Source organism: Chanos chanos, chromosome 8, assembly GCF_902362185.1.
Source record: "Chanos chanos chromosome 8, fChaCha1.1, whole genome shotgun sequence".
Classification (NCBI taxonomy): domain Eukaryota; kingdom Metazoa; phylum Chordata; class Actinopteri; order Gonorynchiformes; family Chanidae; genus Chanos; species Chanos chanos.
Genome location: NC_044502.1, coordinates 34,938,223 through 34,957,481, shown reverse-complemented (window position 1 = coordinate 34,957,481; position 19,259 = coordinate 34,938,223).

The window sequence follows — 19,259 nt, the reverse complement described above, 5'->3', positions numbered from 1 at the left end:
AAAAAGGGGACAAACCAAGCAGAACTGTCTTTACTTCTTTTGTATGTATTCAAACATTTACACACAAACACGTTCACTACACATATCATCGCTTGTGTAGACGTTCTTACTGTTAACGGTGAGAAGCTTAAGATTCTTGCTCAATAGGGCAAGTATTTAGAGCAAGGCCAAATCCATGCAGTTTTATGTTTATTGTGAGAGACAGACTGAATGCATGAGAGAGCACTTCAGTGGAAGGAATGAGAGGCCTGTGATCTCTGGCCTTCTCTTAATATAACCAGTGGCACCCACCCTCCTCCCACAAACTCCAGCCTGATCGATAGGCGAATTGTTCCACCACACAAGTGTTCGTTTGAGAGGTTAGAGGAGACCTTTCCACTCCACTGCCCCAGCGTTGACCTTCTTCTACCCACCCCATTCAGCCCAAACAATAGGCAAGTTCATATCTGACATTTAGAAGGAGAGGACGAGAAAGATTCTTCCATTCTACACACTGAGGACATTCTTGTTCTTCTCCCTATGAAATGAATCAATTTTGTCTTTTCTAATCAACGGTTTTCTCTTTGACTTACTGGTTATGAGCAGTAAATTAGTTAGAGCAGTGGTTATAGTCGCTGAAACAAAACCGGTTTTATGGAAGTTTGTCCTGAGGCGTCCGTATTTTGGCTTGATCAGAATGACGAGGGACATTCAGCGTAACAGTAAAGAGTCAAGACAACCATCCTCATGTGTGTTTACCCCACGTAAATCAACTCTTTCCCAACACACTAATGCACAAACACACATGTACTACGCTCCAGAGGTGACCTGTCATTTTAACTCCTATTAGTCTTGTCCTCCCTATGTCATTCTCTCCTTCTTCTTTTTCCTCCTGCTTTCTTCCTTCTCTCCACACCTTTTTTTTTCGTCTTTATCCTTTTTTCCCTCTGCTTTTTCTCACTTCTTCGCTCCGCTTTGTCTCTTGGCGTATCATATGATTGGAAGAGCTGTATCATGCCATTTTGGCTATCGTTCCAGACAAAGGTCCTGGGAAACATTGTGTAATGAGAAACAACGATATGGATCCAGCAAGGATGAGTCTTCTTGATCTCTCTGTTTCTCTCAATATGTTGCTATTCAACACGGACTGACTGTGGGAATGAGCCTTCTACAGCCTGTAGAGCCTCAAAGTCAAAAAGCACTGGACACCACTCAGAAGGGATTTCTCAGTCTGTCACTTCACTTTGACGTTTCCACTTTGAAATCCTATCTCGAACAAAAAAAAAAAAAAAAAAGGAACAGACGCAAAAGTTCAGTGCAGACGAGTACAATCACCTCAGGGAGATGTTAAGAAATATGTAAATGCATTGAGCTTCCATTATCACTTGGAAAGATCAAGATTTGATCTGCACTACTCTTGGTTTGGAATAATCTTCCACAGATTAAGTTGTTATATGCAGTGTTTCATTAAAACAAAAAAAAATTTTAAAAAAAAAAAAAATAACAGAGGATGGATATTGTGCAACTCGGCTTTAGAGATTGATTGTGGTCGTGAACTCCTCAGCCTGTGTTTTTACAGGGTGAACAGATTTGAAAGCTAACACACTTGTGTTTGTCAGAGAGCAGTGATTTATGTTAAAGCCAGTTGTGTCTGCAGGTTTTGACATGCATATCAAGCTTTTCTTGGGAGGGCGAGGAAGGATGGGGTTACATGTGCATGGCCATGTTTCTCTTAAGGTATGCTCACTTATGGAATGATATAAAATTCATAGAGAGTTACACAGTTGGAAACAAATGACCATTTAGAAGCTTTAAATAAAGTACTTGTGTCCTATTAGCCTTCATTATCCCTCAGCCTAACTTGTTGCTGTACCTTTAAAGCAGTGCTGGTTTAAAAATAAATCTGCAATGTTGTTTTGCAAAATCAACATTATAAATGAATATGCGACCTAATATTTTGGCTCTTTTATCACAGTCCTCAAGGGGTCATTGACCTCTAAATACCAGAAAACAGCTTTTGTAAATCTCTTGAAATTTTTTTTCTGTTTCTTTTTTTTTCCACTTCATAAATATTACCGTGAAAAAGAAAAGAATAATAAGCAGAATTTCAACAGCAGAGATAAAATGATTCCATTAGTACAGTGCAACACACGAAAAATATAAGCAGATTCCTCAGATTTAACAGTACCCTGAGGTAGAAAACACCAACAGGCCAGGAAGGTGGCGGCCAAGACAATTTACGAGAAGGCCCATACCACTGGGAGCTGCTCTGGCAGGCAGCGCTGTGCTCCTTTTCCGAAGGCTTAGAGCCAGCCAAAAGCAGCACATCTGGAGAGCATGGGAGTGTGAGAGAGAAACTGGCTGGCCCTCGCAGTAGAGTCTGCCAGTTGGCCCACGCATTTCTAAGGTTACCTGCAAAACCCAGAGATTCACAAAAAAAAAAAACCAAAAAAAAAAAAACCTCGACACCTACCACAAAACGTTTCTATGGTAACACGGGTGAATACTCAGTGGTCGAAACCTCTTCATTTTATATGAGTAGACATTCACTTGTCAGACATTAACCTTCTCAATGGTTTCTAAAAAAACTGTGGTTGTACTTTCAAACAGGAAATGCAGAGAGCGTCTATTATTTGTCCAGTGTCTCAAACTGTTTCAGTACACTACTCTTTTAAACATGATGTGTACTCTATTTCTCCTGGTAGAGGACATTCAGTGCGTCTCTCTGTTTTCGTTGGTAACGCGGACTTATCCTCATTAACCCCCACCCCCCACCCCCCACCCCTTCCTTAACGCACACTGACTGTCACATGACTTCTCCTTTCCAGGCTAGGAAGAACGGATGACACAGCTCTGGCTCCCTGCTCTCTGTCCTGTTATTAGAACTCCCTGTTACTATCACTGAGAGGCAGAATAACTGTGTCAACGTTATGGCAACCGTTTAAAAAAGCTTAATCTGTCACAACAAACTGCAAGCACTGAAGCCCGATTTCTCGGAGGAGAAGAGAGGAGGAGAGGAGAGTTTAATAACATTCATGAAAAAATAAATAAATACATACATACATACATATAGAGCAAATATCCGTGAGCCGGCTGACCCTGGAAAACTGATGTAGTCATCAGTCATTGTAGCCATTACTATGAAGGCATAATAGGCTAAAGAAGAGCAGGTCAGTCTGTAAGGCCAGTTTAGAAGTCATCTACAACAATGTCTCCATCTGCTAGCAGATAATAGTACTAAAACATCCCTTCACCAAAATGTTGCAGTTTAAAGAATGGTTATTGTAATAAATAATAGAAACTTCTTGGAGTCATTCATATTGAAAAGAATAAAACATGACACTCCAGCAAAGACATTCCAAGAGTTAACTGGTACCTGTCAGTTATGTGTGTGTGTGTGTGTGTGTGTGTGTGTGTGTTTTACTCTCTGTGTTGAAACGCTGCAAATTTATTAAACTTTGTCCAAGGCAAGTATAATTTCTGAGTTCTCATTTGGATTTTGAATGAGGTAAGAAGTGACGTGGACCCACCACAGTCCAGTCCCAGTTTGAAATCTTTAGCCAAAACACACTCTGCTCAGCACGGAGAGAGAATGTTGGGACCAGCAGTTCAATACTATTAAGCCTGAAATACATCATGTGTGTAAAGATCCACATTTCGGGTTCATGTAAGACTTCTCACAACACTGCTCTCCCAAATACTGACATAACTCTTTCTCTCTCTCTCTCTCTCTCTCTCTCTCTCTCTCTCTCTCTCTCGCTCTCCTTTTCTCTCTCTTTTCCTGTCATTCCCTCTGACTTTTCCCTCTGTTGTTTTCCTGGATGTGGAATGTGGAATTTTGCACAGACGTCTTTTTTCCCCCTCTCTCCTGTTTCCACTGTCTCTCTCTCTGTCTCTCTCTCTCTTTCTCTCTCTCTCTCTCTCCAGATATGGGAGGCTTAAAAGCTCCTCATATGGCAAGACTGGTTGCTATGGTTTCAACCCTGACAACAGAGGTAAACAGTGGCAGTGTGTAGTGTGGTGAAGAAGTACAGGGGCCTGTTAACATGTCCAGCAGCGAGGGGCATACTGCTGAATTCCTCTGAGTAAAACAGGGGGATTTTACTGCTGTCACATGGAAAAAAACATTTAAGTGACAGTTTAAAAGTAGATATGAAGGCTCCTGATTTGTGGCTCAGCAGTTCCTATTTCCAATTGTTTGCGAAGATGAGGGAATAGATATTTCCCATATAGAAACTCAATAGTTGTAGGTCTAGTCAGGTCATGAGGGAGAGGGGGAAAGAGAGAGAGAGAGAGAGAGAGAAAAAAAGAGATAGAGAGAGAGAGAGAGAGAGAGAGAGAGAGAGAGAGACAGAGAGAGAGAGGATGAAACAATCATAATGGTTTTCTGTACTCACAGGCCACAGCTACAGTGTTTGCAAGCAGAAATGTGTGTGTGTGTGTGTGTGTGTGTGTGTGTGTGTGTGTGTGTGTGTGTGTGTGTGTGTGTGTGTGCATGTGTGTGCACGCGCGCGTATGTGTGTGTGTGTGTGTATGTGTGTGTGTGTGTGTGTGTGTGTGTGTGTGTGTGTGTGTGTGTGTGCGCGCGCATGCGTGCGTGCATGCATGCATCTCTTTATATGTGTGTGTGTGTGTGTGTGTGTGTGTGTGTGTGTGTGTGTGTGTGTGCATATTTGCACTTATGGCAGTGTGCTCAGTGTGTTTTCATGAATAGTTAAGCGGTTTGAGCATTCATTACCTCTTTAGAGACTGTAGATCCAGAAGAAGAAAAAAAAAGTTAAACAGTTTGTCCAGCCCATTAATGAGCTGAATGATAAGCTGGGCATAAGTCAGAGCCCAGAGATAAATGAGAGCTAATTTAGGACCAATCAGTGGCGTAGTTTCTACTCAGTCTCTGATTAGAGCCATTTCATCCTTAACTTACCAATAAGTCTTCTGTGTGGAATAGAGGGAAATCTGCTATAAACAACCTATTATTTTTGAATATCTAATAAATCTCCATAAAACTTTCATAGAATGCAGAGAAGAGGTTAAACAGACTTAGATATAAATCAGTCGAGGGTTTAGGCGAGTTCATGTTCTTGCTAATGGCTAACCATTAGCCATTCATATTTATCACATGTTGAAGCATGTATGGAGAGACAAGAGGACTATTATCCATAGATTTCAGAAGCATTTAGTCATGAATCCGATGTTTATGGTGTTTTCAGGTTCAACTGTATAGAGGCCATAGCAACCTCAGAGAGAGATCAATATTTCCATACATTAGAAAAGATGAGCCTCTTGATGCTTTACTTTTTCTTTTCTCAGACACAATGTTTTTTAGTCATGAATGAGCCAGTGTCATGGACATCTGCAACCTGTTAAGACGGAAATGTCTCACAGATCAAGTGTCTGTCTCTTCCCAGCAGTAAGATCACCCCTCCCTCTGTCCTCTACACCCTCAGAGATCAATAACATCACCCGTTTACCTCCCTCCCTTCCCTCTCTCTCTCTCTCTCCCTATTTAACTTTCTCCTCCACCTCTACAGTGCAGTGTTTTCTCTGAAAAAAGATACTGACACCTTTTGTTCTTGATAAGCATGCTTCCTGTTTTGAATGTCAAAGTTTTTACCTGGGGTTGTAAAGGGTTTGAAATAGCTCTTATCTGTGACAGTAAGAGCTATGTCCCAGCACGGTTCATGGTTCTTCTTGTCAGTGGGTTTAGTGGCATAATAAGAGATCATTAGTTTGATCACCTCCCAACACAGAGGAGCCTGCTTTATATACCCAGGTAGTAATTAAAGGGGAGTAATTAGATATTATAATATTAGACTACAGTAATTAGCTTTGAAAACATGTGATGGTGTGACAGTGTTGAGAGTGACCACTTCGTCACTTCACTCTTTGCTTAAAATTATGAATCATAACAAATTTGAAATGCATGTTTAATCTATTTTTCCATAAAAATAGAGGAACATTTTAACAGACAAGTTAAGGCTTTGCACGAATATTACACTGTGTTTACGTTCCAGGTTGTTAAACTAAAATTTAAAAAAAAAAAAAAGAAAGAAAGAAAGAAAGAAAGAAAGAAACTCCTGAATTTTTAAAAGTGAACAGCTGTGTGAACCAAATGCAGATTTGACCTGAACTCTTAATGGTAAGTTGTCAAACGTGAGCCTGGAAGAGTGAAGTACACGTATGTGATATATTTGTTATCTTTCTTTTTTAACAAAGAATGAACATTGAAAAAGAAAGCAGACGCTACGTACGCCAATGAAAACTCTACGTTGGAACATATTTCATTATACTCCAGAGAACCCAAAGCCAAACTGTCGATTTGTTCTTGGTTTCATGTCAGACGGCAGACGTGCCACAGTATAGTGAATAGATTGCCGCTGCATGTTCTCAAAATGTTCTCTGTTACTGACAGTGCGGTAACAGAGGTGTCGTGCTGTGCTGTTTAGCCTTTTCAGAGGGTATTGACATAGCTGAATACACGCAGCTCTCCTCATATTCCAAGGCTGCTAACGTGATTTGGTCACAGTTTATCTGCTCCCTCTAAAAGCACTGAGAGGGAAAAAAAAAAAACAAAAAAACCTCACCTCAATTAGCAGTTTTGCTCTCCTGGCTGATCCTATTAGTCACCTGACCATTAAAAACTGGTGCTTGTTGAAGCAGATTTGTCTATTTGAGTTAAACAGAGGGTTTGATCTCGCTCCTTCTTTTTTTTTTTTCTGGCTTAGCCTGCCGAATTTAAAGGTTAAATGTCGCATTTCATAGACGCAAGAGAGATCCTTGTGTCTTGTCGTTTTGATGATTTTGTGCCTTCTTTTTTTTTCTTACATTGGCCTTCACTGTTGTATTGTGACCTCAGCTTAAAGACAGACATCTGCTGTTTAAATTCATTCTGGTCTTTATACATACAGACACATACAGTCCAGTCATAAGGAGTCTAGACTGCAGTGCTAGTGCTTGTTAATGGAAAGCCCATAAAAACACTTGGAGATAAGTAGCTTTAAATGATTGAGTCCTTTACGCTCTGGCCGTGCTTCTCTCCCTCAGTCTTTACGTCTCTCTCTCTCTCTCTCTCTCTCTGTTTCTCTTGTCGTCTAATTGTAGCCTAATTCTCCTTTAACTGCCACACTGTCTGTCAATCTCATTCACATGTCCAGTCTTACAAAGACACACGTTGCTGTACAGACAAGTTGCCATGCATGACTCCCACTTTAAACACTTGACCACAAGTCACCTTCTGCCACTCAGCTAACAAAACACTCAGTCTACAGTACCACTAGAGCTCTCTGCGCAGTCATAAAAGGGGGAAGAGGAGTAAAGTGATTTAAAAAGCCTATTGTCTGGTGGAAAGATGAACATGTGAAGTGAAGGAGACAGCGAAGGAGGAGGCTGTGAGCGCTACATACCAGAGCAGTGAGACAAAGCCTGCTGGGTGGACAGGGGTCATTCAGAAAAACATACCACTGTTCTCTACAAATGCACACACACACATATACACACATATACACACACGCACGCACACACACACACACACGCACACACACACACACACACACACACACACAATTAGTGTGTATCAGCATTTTTAAGGTTCACAGCATGTTTGTATGTTTTTTCAACATTGCAGGCATTGCTGTTTCTAATTTACATTACATTCATTTTTTGGTATGGGTTACCTTTCCCATACAGGCCTCAGTACCTCATTGTGACTTTTTGTAGTGTACATGACTAGAAAGCTGGACAATAAACGGAACCTGGATTACTGGTCGTGGCTTTTCAATCTTAAAAATCTTGAGGAATGAGATAAACTCTAACATCTTATCCTAGAGAGTCTGAGCTTCTCAAACACTGGAGCTTGCAGACAGCCGTACAGCTGTCCAAACACTTCATAGAGAGATGCCAAACTAAGCAGCCACCCACTTCCCTCACATTTAAACACCTCCTCACTATAGCACAGACAACTCAGGGCACCATCATGTTATAATATACTTTACAACTTTTAATACTAGAGAGAGAAAGAAAGAAAGAAAGAAAGAAAGAAAGAAAGAAAGAAAGAAAGAAAGAAAGAAAGAGAGAGGGAGAGACTTGTCCATACAAAGTAATTAAAAGTTGGCTTGAAAAATGTAAATTTCACTAGATATATTCAGACTAGCCAAAGGGTTGGTACTGAATTCGTAGGGTTATTTTCCCAAGCAGATGGGTGGAAAGCGGATGGTTCAGAGGGGGGTGGGGGGTGCACTTTTCCAATCCAAGCACAAGTTTATCTCAGGATAATATTGTGGCATGAGGAAATGGATTAGCAAATGGGAAATTGTAGGTGTGACTGCAACAGATCAGGTTATGCTGATTAATAAAAAAAAAACACTGTGTACTTCCAATTTCTTTCTTTCTTTCTTTCTTTTTTACTCATTCTCATGAATGATTTAGTCCCTTACGCTCTGACCACTCATCTCTCTCTCTCTCTCTCTCTCTCTCTCTCTCTCTCTCTCCCCCCCCCCCCCCCCTCTCACCTGTCATATTCATCAAAAGACGTATTTTCCCTTTGTTTTTCAGTGTGCTGTATGAGCTGAGTAGTTAAACAGATGTTCTCTTTTTTGTTCTTTTTTTTTTTTTCTAATTGTTTCAACAGCTGAACTCAGAAGTCATGGAGATGAAAGGGTATGTTTCATAAGAGCTGAGAAGGTTGTGTTGGACACATTCACATTCTTTATGCTCTTTTTTTTCTTTTGCATGAATAGAGGTAGATTATTCACCTTCACACAGTGTCTCTGAGAAAGCTCTTTTAGACGTCATTGACCGTGAGACGTGGTACATTTTAAAAAATACATCTTAACAGTCAAAACAGAATAATAGGCATCGTGGTCAGAATCAGGATTATTGGATGGAAAACACTCACCATGGTAAACTGATTTCTATATGTCCAAAAGACTCCAAACATAATTGTGTATTACCTATTCTCAAGCTAGAACTTATTATGGAGTCAAAAGCAGTGACTGAGATGTTTTGACTACAAGACTTAATGATTTAAGAAAACATGGTGGAAATTTCAAATTGAACGAGTGAATAAACTATGCCTTACTGGTCCCTTGGTGATCACAGCTGGTTTTGATTAACTTATTTAAACTGGCAGACAAATAAAAAATGTTTTCATGTAGGCTTATTTAAGAGCATTATGCAAGCACAATACAAACAGAGCCAAAGCACAACAGGTTTGGATCAAAATACGATTCCTTTAATATATGCCAATATTCTGACTGAAAGATTGCGAATGAATGCTCAATTACTGTAGAGGACCTTAATTTTGGAAAAATCAAGAAAAAGGACAAAATCGCTTTCTCAAGAATTTCACTTTCCAATGATAATGTGATCCAAAGATCCAAAGTCATTTTATCCAAGAAAATTAATGGAGAATCTGGGCTTTTTCACATGATTCAGAATAATCATACACACACAGACACACACACACACACACACACAATTCTGATGCTAATTCCCAACACAGGGGCGGAAGGGGAAGCGTTGAGCCTGCCAGCTGAGGGTGGAGGTCAGTGAGGCAATCGTTGATGTCGCTATCTCCTGGGGAATGTTTACATGTTTACTTATGAGTGATGCTTATGAGAGAAAAATTCCGGCCCTCTGAGATTAAGTTAGTTGAACACAGAGGTCCTTTCCCCCTCTCCAAGATTCATATGATCATCAGCAATGTTTCCATAAGAGAGCAGTGAACTGTTGCCCTATCCAAATGCCAGCGCACCAAATCAGCTAGTGGTTAGGCCAAGCATTGTCTGTATTATCTTGTGTGAAGCTTGCTGAGAATGAAAATGTGTAATCCTGTAGACTCTAAGTGCATAACAGTGTTTCTGAAGTGAAAGGGAACATGTGTATTGGTAAACTGGGCTTAATAATGTTTTTTTTTTTTTTAATGGGCTTATTGGGTTTAATGCTCTTAAATGCATGAAGACAAAACACAACCACGGTAGGCCATTTTAGTATTGCTTTAACTTCCAGTAAATCATTAAATTTTTGCTCACAAAGTGTATCCATGTGTGACTAAAGCATTCCATTGCCAAAAGATGTGCTTGTATGTCTGACTTGAGCAATACAAAGTATGTCACCTGTGCGTACTGGAAATCTTTAGTGTACCTCTTCACACATGACAGTAACTGTGCGCTCTTTTGTTTTGACTTGGTTGTTTTTGCAAGATGAATAGACCATACCAAAACCACAAGAATCACAAGACTTCCTTTGTCATAGAAGCATGTAACTTAAAGTATTTTTATTTAGTGATTTGAATAGTCACAAACATGCGCGCGCCCACACACACACACACACACACACACACCACACACCACACACACGCACACACACACACACACACACACACACACACATTTTTGAACCACTGAGTCTCAGTCAGTCTAGGCCAGAGATGTGGTAAAAGCACTCGGGTGAAAAAGAGCCACTGTTAACAGCATAACATTAGCAGGGAAACGCTGGGACATGACTGCAGCTTAATCTTGTCTGTCAGAGAGCCACGTGTTCCCCACCCTGTCACCACTCCCTGACCCACGGCCATGCCTTAAGAGAGCTCGAAACAATGCAGGGAGTTTTCAGTCCGGTGGTTTGAGAGTGCAGTGAACAATGACTTGTGCGTATTGACAATTCTCTCTCTGGTGTGTGACATACCCCAGTTGGGAGCTCAGCCAAAGCAAACATTCTCTTCAGTCTGAATCACTGTTTCCAATCATGTTAAGCTTAGTAAACAAGGCAGACAACCTTTTAAAGACAGTGAGAAAGGTGGGATTTTGGTCAGGCTGAGTAACGACTTCCCATTTGCGTTGAGGTAGGAAAAAAATCTTTTTTTTTTTTTTGAGAATAGACAGTAAGAGATTTAGGATAAGTTAACTGAGATGGCAGCGTCCCTGAATGGGAAGTTTTACAGATAACTGTCGGTATCAGTTCCGCTGTGTTTGGTACAAGAATAGACATTGTATTGTGGATAAACTGTCCACTTCAACGCTTAATCTATATGAGTGTATGCATGTTCATATGCTCACACACTCACTGGCTACTTTTAATTCTCTCCCTAGAGATATATGACCTCAAGGTTGTAAGGTCACTCACATGGTCGTTACAAGGACAAAGAAGTCAACATTTTATGCTTGAGTGAAAGCCCCTGAATCATCTCTTTGACTCATAGTGAAACTATGTATACAAATGGGTGAGTATTGTTGTTGTCAAACGTAAGAGTGAAAAAAGCATGTTCACTTGACATGGCTATCATTTCAAGTACACACACTGACATGGCTATCATTTCAAGTACACTTAACTTGAATTTAAAATGGATATAGGTCAAGAAATACATTCACACTGATGTGACTTTGAGTCACAGGGAGAGCGAGAGAGAGAGAGAGAGAGAGAGAGAGAGAGAGAGAGAGAGAGAGAGAGAGAGAAATTAGTGATGTCAGTGCACTGGTGCAAGAGAGAATAAATAAACATAATGTTCTTGGCTGCGAATTTCTTTCTTTGGGCTTATTCTTGCAACATGAAGGTAACACCCTAACTGCAAGCCTTTCTAATGGGATGTTGTTGTGATGAACATTAAAAGTGTCAGCTGGCAGAAAGGCCTGGCTAATAAATCCCTGACAGGAAATCACTGTTCAAATGTGATTCGGATCCTGATCATTTATGCTTTATGAATTTTATCAATTGCTGAAGCTGAAGTTGAGCGTAGCGTGGCCCTGAAATCCGGTTAGCTGGTTGTATTTTCTCCTGGTACTCTGCCATTGTAAACACTGAGGTGGAAAAGGAATGCTGCAGCCGTTTAATTATTCCCTCTGGGCAACAATCCATAAACTCCTTTTCTGGTCTTTCCTTTTGTGACACCCCCCCCCCCCCCCCCCCAAAAAAAAAGCTTAATTCTCTCTTTAAAGACGTATGGTGTCACAACCTCTTGTTGGCTATCCCATCACTCTTTATGGTATATGTGCCTGGGCCAGTCTTTCAACATGTGAGGCACATAGTCATACAGAGACTAAAAGGCTTCTCAGCAGCTGAACCGTATAGGTTGTGTCTATATGTGTTCACTCCTCTCCAGGCATTTATGTGTGTGCATACACACACACACACACACACACACTCACCACAACTAAAAGACTTATCAGCTGTTCTTTTAGAGGTACAATAATGGTTCTCTCAGCCTGACACAGTTCAGCTGCAGTAAATCATTATTGGCTAATAGCTGCCAGGGGCTGGTCAGGGCTCAGGGTTATTCAATCTCCAGATTCCTGTCTGGATTTCCTGTCCCCTCTGTGGCAGGGATCAATTACACCACTATACTGTACGTGTTAGTGGAGTAGAGTCCAGCCTCAGCTGTTCCATCATCTCCAGTAAGGAATGAAAAGGCCTGCCAGAAACAACATTTTCTTTCAAATGACACAGTTTGTTAAATGCTTAATAACTGAATTCCTCATACGCATAAAATGAATCCTTTTTGATCTTCTGGCAACTTTCATTAATCCGTCTTCATGGGCGTTCATTTATTCAGTCAATAAATAAAGGCATTTCTGTTCTCTAGGCCTCTCTCATAAAATATATGGGACATAAAGCAGAGTACAGTATGTTCAGTTGAGCTGCCCAGAGGAGAATACACCAAATGCCTCGTATCTGCAGCATCGACGGTCTCTGTAATCAGTCGTTTTCTGTTTATAGGATGGCTAAAGTTTACTCCTTGCTCCCCTCGCTTTCATCGTCTAATGACAGATCTGATGTCTCATTATGGGTTTTTAGCCCGTGCCAGATCCTCCTCAAACTGCTGCATCCCCCTGCCCCTGTCAGGGATCCCATCTCGGCCTTATGGGTTTTCCCTTCTAACTTACTGTACACATACACATGACTATCACCCCACCCTGATCACTGAAAGGACTCTGTTACAAACAAATCAGCCCAGCAAATAATATTCACTCCAAACCACCAAACCCTTTATGATCTTAGCCATATCTGAAGAGCTATTTACACAACCCTGTATATTCTCTTAATCTCAAAGCTCTCTCAAAGTGATGGTCTCTCAAAGAGACTGACTTGTAATTAAGTACATAGTTGAATAGAGGCTCTGTGCCACCCCTGTGCTGTATGGTAATTTGTCATTAAAAGAACTCCACTTGTAATTGACTCCTTCCTAATGGCTATAGGAAGTGCTGCACTTGAGGGTGGCACTAAAACACTAGTGCTGAGTGACCTTTCTTTCCCCTTCACCTCTTTGTACAAAAATCAAGGATTTAAAAGCAGACCACGACTGACCTGTGTGTGGGTTTTGGGGGGATTTTGTTGTGCAAAACCCAGAGCATTGGCCAGAGCATTTGTAAGGCACGAACTACAGGCAAACTCCTAGAACAACCATCTGCCTTCCTGCCTTTGTTAAGAGAGCAAGAAAAAGACAGAGAGACACAGAGAGAGAGAGAGAGAAGAGGGGGGGGTCTCTACACTATTCATCACTGACAGCCCTCTTTCTCACACTTTCTCTTTTTGTCAGCGCTTAACTTGTCACATAACACATATGCTATCAGAGGACACTGGCCAGGTTGGCCTTGCTCCACTCTTGGACCAAGGAGTCGTAGGGAGGACAATAGCTAAAATATGCAGAGGCAAAGGAGGTCTTTGCGATATAGTTGTTTACCATACACACTAGATTTCCCTTTCCTACTTCCCTTGGCTTTTCAGGCAATACATCTCCTGTGTGTGACAGTGTGAATATCTGCCGACTCTGTTCTCATGGGGTTTGCCTCAATCCCCTCCCTGTCTGCTTTCAGCTGGATCACATCTGTATTAATCTATGGTTCGCAGGTCAAAATGAGGCCCTGCATACTAAGGGCTAATCTCTGCTCAAATGCCTCTCTCTCTCTCTCTCTCTCTCTCTCTCTCTCACACACACACACACACACACACACACACACATACACACAGTCATTTGTATTGATTAAGCACATTCACTTAGTAATGACGTTTTCTGGGGTGACTGGTTGGCTGGTTACCTTTGTAATTGTTCATAACTGCCGGAAGATAATACATTTACAGTGAAGTGCAGTTACCTAAATGAATAGCTCATTTTATAGGTTAACCAATACCAGAAGGCCCTGTTTAGTAGTTTAAAACCTAAGAACTTATCATTTGTTTTGGTGATTGTTAGCTAGGATATGTACCAGTACATGTAAGACTGATTCTTTCCTGTTATTCATTTCATTAGATTTATTGGAATGATATGGTCTTCTCTCGTTTGACATTTAGAATTATTGCATTAATTTGTTTTTGATCAGGCGTCGGCCCAAAAAAGATGTAAACCCACATAAATAATTTTTGAAGCACTTAAGTTTTCTTCTGATTAGCAAAAAAAGGATGTCTGAACCTAATACAGTTTTATCAGTTCCATCCTCCTCTTCATACTCATTGTTTATATGCAGACATTTTTCTCAATGAACTCAAAAGATAGAGCACTGGAACACATTAATGGAGCTGGAACCACAAGGGGAAATGGTGCTGTGTCAGATTAGTACGAAGATGCTCAGACACATTTTCAACAGCAAAGTGCTGGTCTCAGATTAGTGGGGCACAAATAAAGCCAAGCTTTTCTCTGGCCAGAAAGACCTTCAAAGAATGTCTTTGACTTTTTTCTTTAGATCAATCAAAAAATAAATGACTACAGACTTTCTTCCCGAATTACTAATAGTACCAATGCTCTTCTCAAGTAATATCAAAGTGCTCGTATGTAACTTTTACAAATGTGTGTGTGTGTGTGTGTGTGTGTGTATGTTTGTGTGTGTGTGTGTGTGTGTGTGTGTCTGTAAATGTAAGTGTAAGTGTCAGTGTGCAAGCTTGTTCTAATGTATGACTCTGGTTCAAATTAAGCAAACACACAGTCTTTTCATGCAAACTCCATGGTGTCACAGCAATGAGCCCAGGAGGTGCAGATTAAAGACTGCAAAAGAGCATGACTGAGTGGGCACCGGGTTCCTTTTGTCAACATGTGAAAGGATTAATATAGCAGGAAATTCCATGACACATCGAGCCCAGAGGCCTGAGGATGACTCATTGAGGTGACTGTTGATCATTCGCAGTCAGGACCGGTTTATTAATTTTGACTATTTTTCAATTTTTATCTAATTTTTTTCTAACACAGATTTTTTAATGGATCTTTTTCTTGTCTTGGTTGATTTGTCATTTGTTGCTGATTCTTGTTAAGGATCCATTTCCTGTTTGTTAGAGGTTGGATTTGAACAGCAGATTATCATGTACCAAACATGTTTAGGCAAGACTGGTGAAAGTAGAAAAAAAAAAGTTCCAGTACATTTACGATTGAGTGTGTGTGTGTGTGTGTGTTTTTGTATACATGTTTTTAGAGCAGACTGTGTGTGTGTGTGTGTGTGTGTGTGTGTGTGTCTCAGTGTACATTACCTCTCTAAGTGTTCCAGTATGGCTGAGACAGATATGATCTGCAGTCTGAGTCTGATACGCTGTTTTAACCGAGCAGACCTGGAATGGGCAGCTGTTTCTAGAATTCTTCAGAGCCATCTGCTCCACTCCCATGAGCTCCTCGACAGCCTTGCACCTCAGCACTCATCCATCCTCTGTTCTTGAGCCAAAGAAGTGAGCCGCACAAAACAAATGCAGCGAAAAACAATCACAGTATTGTACCCACTCTGTCACCCAATAAGTGTCTTGTCTCTTGTTAGACTAGAACAGGAACACAAAACGCAGCCAAAGTGCATCCTTATCTTTGTTTAATTTTTGTTATTCTTTTGAAAAAGCATTGTTATACTTGCCACATTTCATGAAACTCTGTTTCAAATGCAGTGTTGTCCTCCCTCTAACAGTACAAAAATTCACTCTACTTTTTTTTCCCCCTACATTTTAATGTAAGAGGCAATGAGAACAATACGTTACTCACATTCCACATCAGCATTTTGTACTATGGAGTATTTTATCATGTATGAACGTGAGCGGCAAGACAGCAAGGAACAGAGAAAAAAAAAAACAGAGAGCCAGAGAGAGGGCAAGAGAAAGAGAGAGGTAGAAGGGAGTGTGAGAAGACTAGGACTACAAAATGATAGTTTCACATTGTGAGGGTGTTTGTCAGTGTTGAAATCTCTGAAAAGTAAAGTGACTGTATGATTTATGGTTTTATTGCATCAGTCTGGCGCTCTAAAAATTTAAGGAGTAAACACAGCATGCCTCTGAAATTGCATACAGCCCTGCAAAAATGTTCATTTTTTTAAAATATTTAAAGAGATTCAGTGAGGTCACTTAAACAAGCTGAGTTTAAGTTAAGCAACTTAAACAAACAAACACCTACACTAAAAGGCCTGTCTGACGTGTTGACCCCTTGCTCTTCCACTAACGCACTTCTAAACTAACGCTCTTCTTTTAGAGGCTCACGTTTGAGAAATGAATGTTCTGTACTATCACCTTGACATAATGATGTGAACATTACATTAGGATTACTTAGAATGATCAGCTATCAAGTAAATGTCACTTGTGTCTGCTCACACACTCAGTCATGTCACTCAAACTTGTCTCTCTGTTAACAGCTGGTTCTGGCTACTTATAGTGCCTGGAGAGGACATATTATACTCAGCCGCAAGTTGTTTCTCAAAGTGACTCAGCACTGCTGTGCATATCAGATGCCAAGAGTAAGACATGTACAATGCAACTGTCATAGCAGGCACACCAACAGAAACTCAACACCACCAATTTTCTTTTGTCTATCTTGAGATCACAGTTCACATCAAAGTTCTCTTCGTAAACCGATAAAAAGAGAAAAGACAAATCAAAACATCAAGGCTGTCATTATTTTTTCACTGCATCATTTCTAAAGACACGGTCTGTGTTTTGGAAGAGGTGATGATAAATGTGTTCACTGTGGTATTATCGTGACCACATGTCTATTAGCTCTACTAGATCAAACATTAAGAGGATGTAGGAAAGCCACAGCACTCTGTCTTATGCTTGATGCTTCAGAGACAGAGGGCAAGGATTTCACTTGCTTGACAGGCTTCATATAGAGGATATATTTTACTCTTCTTCTTCTTCTTCCTCTTCTTTTTCTTTTTCTTCTTCTTCTTCTTCTTCTTCTTCTTCTTCTAATGTTTTAGCTCTGGGGAATCATTTTTTGTTGATCTGTTGTTGTTTTTTCCAACTGGTAGTCATGCAGTTCACTCCATGCACACAGTCAGTTTACTGTTAGTTCGCTTCTCATTTCAAACAAAAGTGCTTGAAAAATACTGTAAGCCTTTATGGCCACGTTCAAGTTGACATCTAAAAACTGAGTTGGAATGAGATGATTTAATCCTTTTAGACTACATTTAAGCTGACATCTAAAAACTGAGACTCCAAATAAGATGACTGCTGTTTAATTCCAAAAAAAGGTATGTCTGAAATGTATTTTTATTCTCATTTTTTTTCCGGAGTATCTGCTCCATTTCTACTTCGGTCTGTACATTGTTGAGTAGTAAATCTAAAATTTCCATCTGAAAGTAATATGAGATCATTTAATAAGGGATAATGAATGTTACATAATAGTTAGTTCCGGTCGATTAATTTGATTGGACAAGAGCATTCCAAAGAGTGCTAATATAGAGTATAACAGCACTGGGACGTTTTACCACTATATATCACTTTGCAGATGTTCCAATGCAATTGTTGATTACACCAAAGCGAACTTAATTCGCATTTACTGATAGTGCAAATGTGGGTACATTTCCGTGTATGAAAAAAAAGGACCTAGCTTGCCTGCAGTTGGTATGATAAATAATAGCTAGCTAACAAAAAGTAGCTGACGAGCCTGCGTTTGGGTATGAAAGAAAGTAGCTAGCTAGCCTTTTCACATATGATAAAAAGCAGGTAGCTAGATAGCTAGCTATCTAACCTGTGGTCAAGAAACTATTTGTTGCTTAACAACTCATGTAAATGTAATCCTGAAGGAACTATTTTTGTCGGTGGAGCCAGATCAACGACAAAAAAAACAAAATTTGTTGTCTCAAATTATCGTTACTTGATAAACAGCCTTGTTTGTACAACTGTTGTATAAAAGCAATATCACACCCGAGGTCGTGCTGTTATACTGTATATCAGCACGGCTGTAATTATCTTTGGCACGTGACCTGCAGCCTCATGTCTACATTCGAATCACAGATATGCTGATATACAGTATAACAGCACTCCCTCTCATTTTATATTGCTTAATTATGGAGCCAGGGAAGGCTGCTAGTCTCAGTCAGCAAAGGTCAACGGCTCTTCTTGACAACATTTCTGTGTGACATGACAAAAGATCATGGGTGGCCAATGAGTATTGGATGTCATTCACCCACTATACCAGTGGGGGGTGCAGTGGAGTGTAATTGGAGCATGATAAGGAGAGAGTCCTGGGAGTGCCTCTGCCTCTCTCTGTTCATCCGTTACGGTGGCATCAACATTCCCAAAGGTCCTCTGGACATTTTCCCGCTTTAGAGAAAACAGCACACTTATGTTCCAGAATGGATCAGCTGTCTCTGTTGCAAAATCATACTTAGAATAACAAAGAATCTCCTGTGAGTTACACTGATTTGACTGGAAGCAGAAAATACCAGAGAATACAAATCCCACAAAAGTATACAAAGATCAATAATGAATAACGAAGAGAATTGGTTGTGCTTGTATGATCTTAACAAAAACAAACAAAAACATGAGTTAAACCACTACATTTCAGCTAGCATGCTGGTTAAAGGCTGTTACTGTGAGACTCTATGTAAACACAACACAGAGCTAACATGATGAGGAGGATGCTGACAGGAATGATGAAGGATGGGAGTACGTGTTTGCTCTCTGAGAGTTCTGCTGGCTGTTCTTTCAACGCTGTTACGTAAGACCCCCCCCCCCCCCCCCCCCAAGAAAAACTCCTTAATCACAATTACATACAAACAACAATCATTCATAACACAACCTTTACAATTTCTACAGGAGATAAGCGTCTTTAAATGACGAGTTTTACTGTAGTATTTTTCCATTTTAACACTTAAGGTCCTCTAGATCACATATGCAAAAGTCCTTCAGGCAGAGACTCAGTGACCTCTCACTCTGTCTTTTGTGCGGGTGGGAAGTAAGGGAGGTCCTGTGGCTGAGTGCCAACCTTATACACTATGAGCATGTTCAGGCCTGTCTGTCCTCTAAGACCCATGAAAGAGGCACCTCAGGTCTGCTGAGCTGGGCTGGGCAGGAGACAGAGGGTGGGTGAGAAACACAGGGAACAAGAGAGA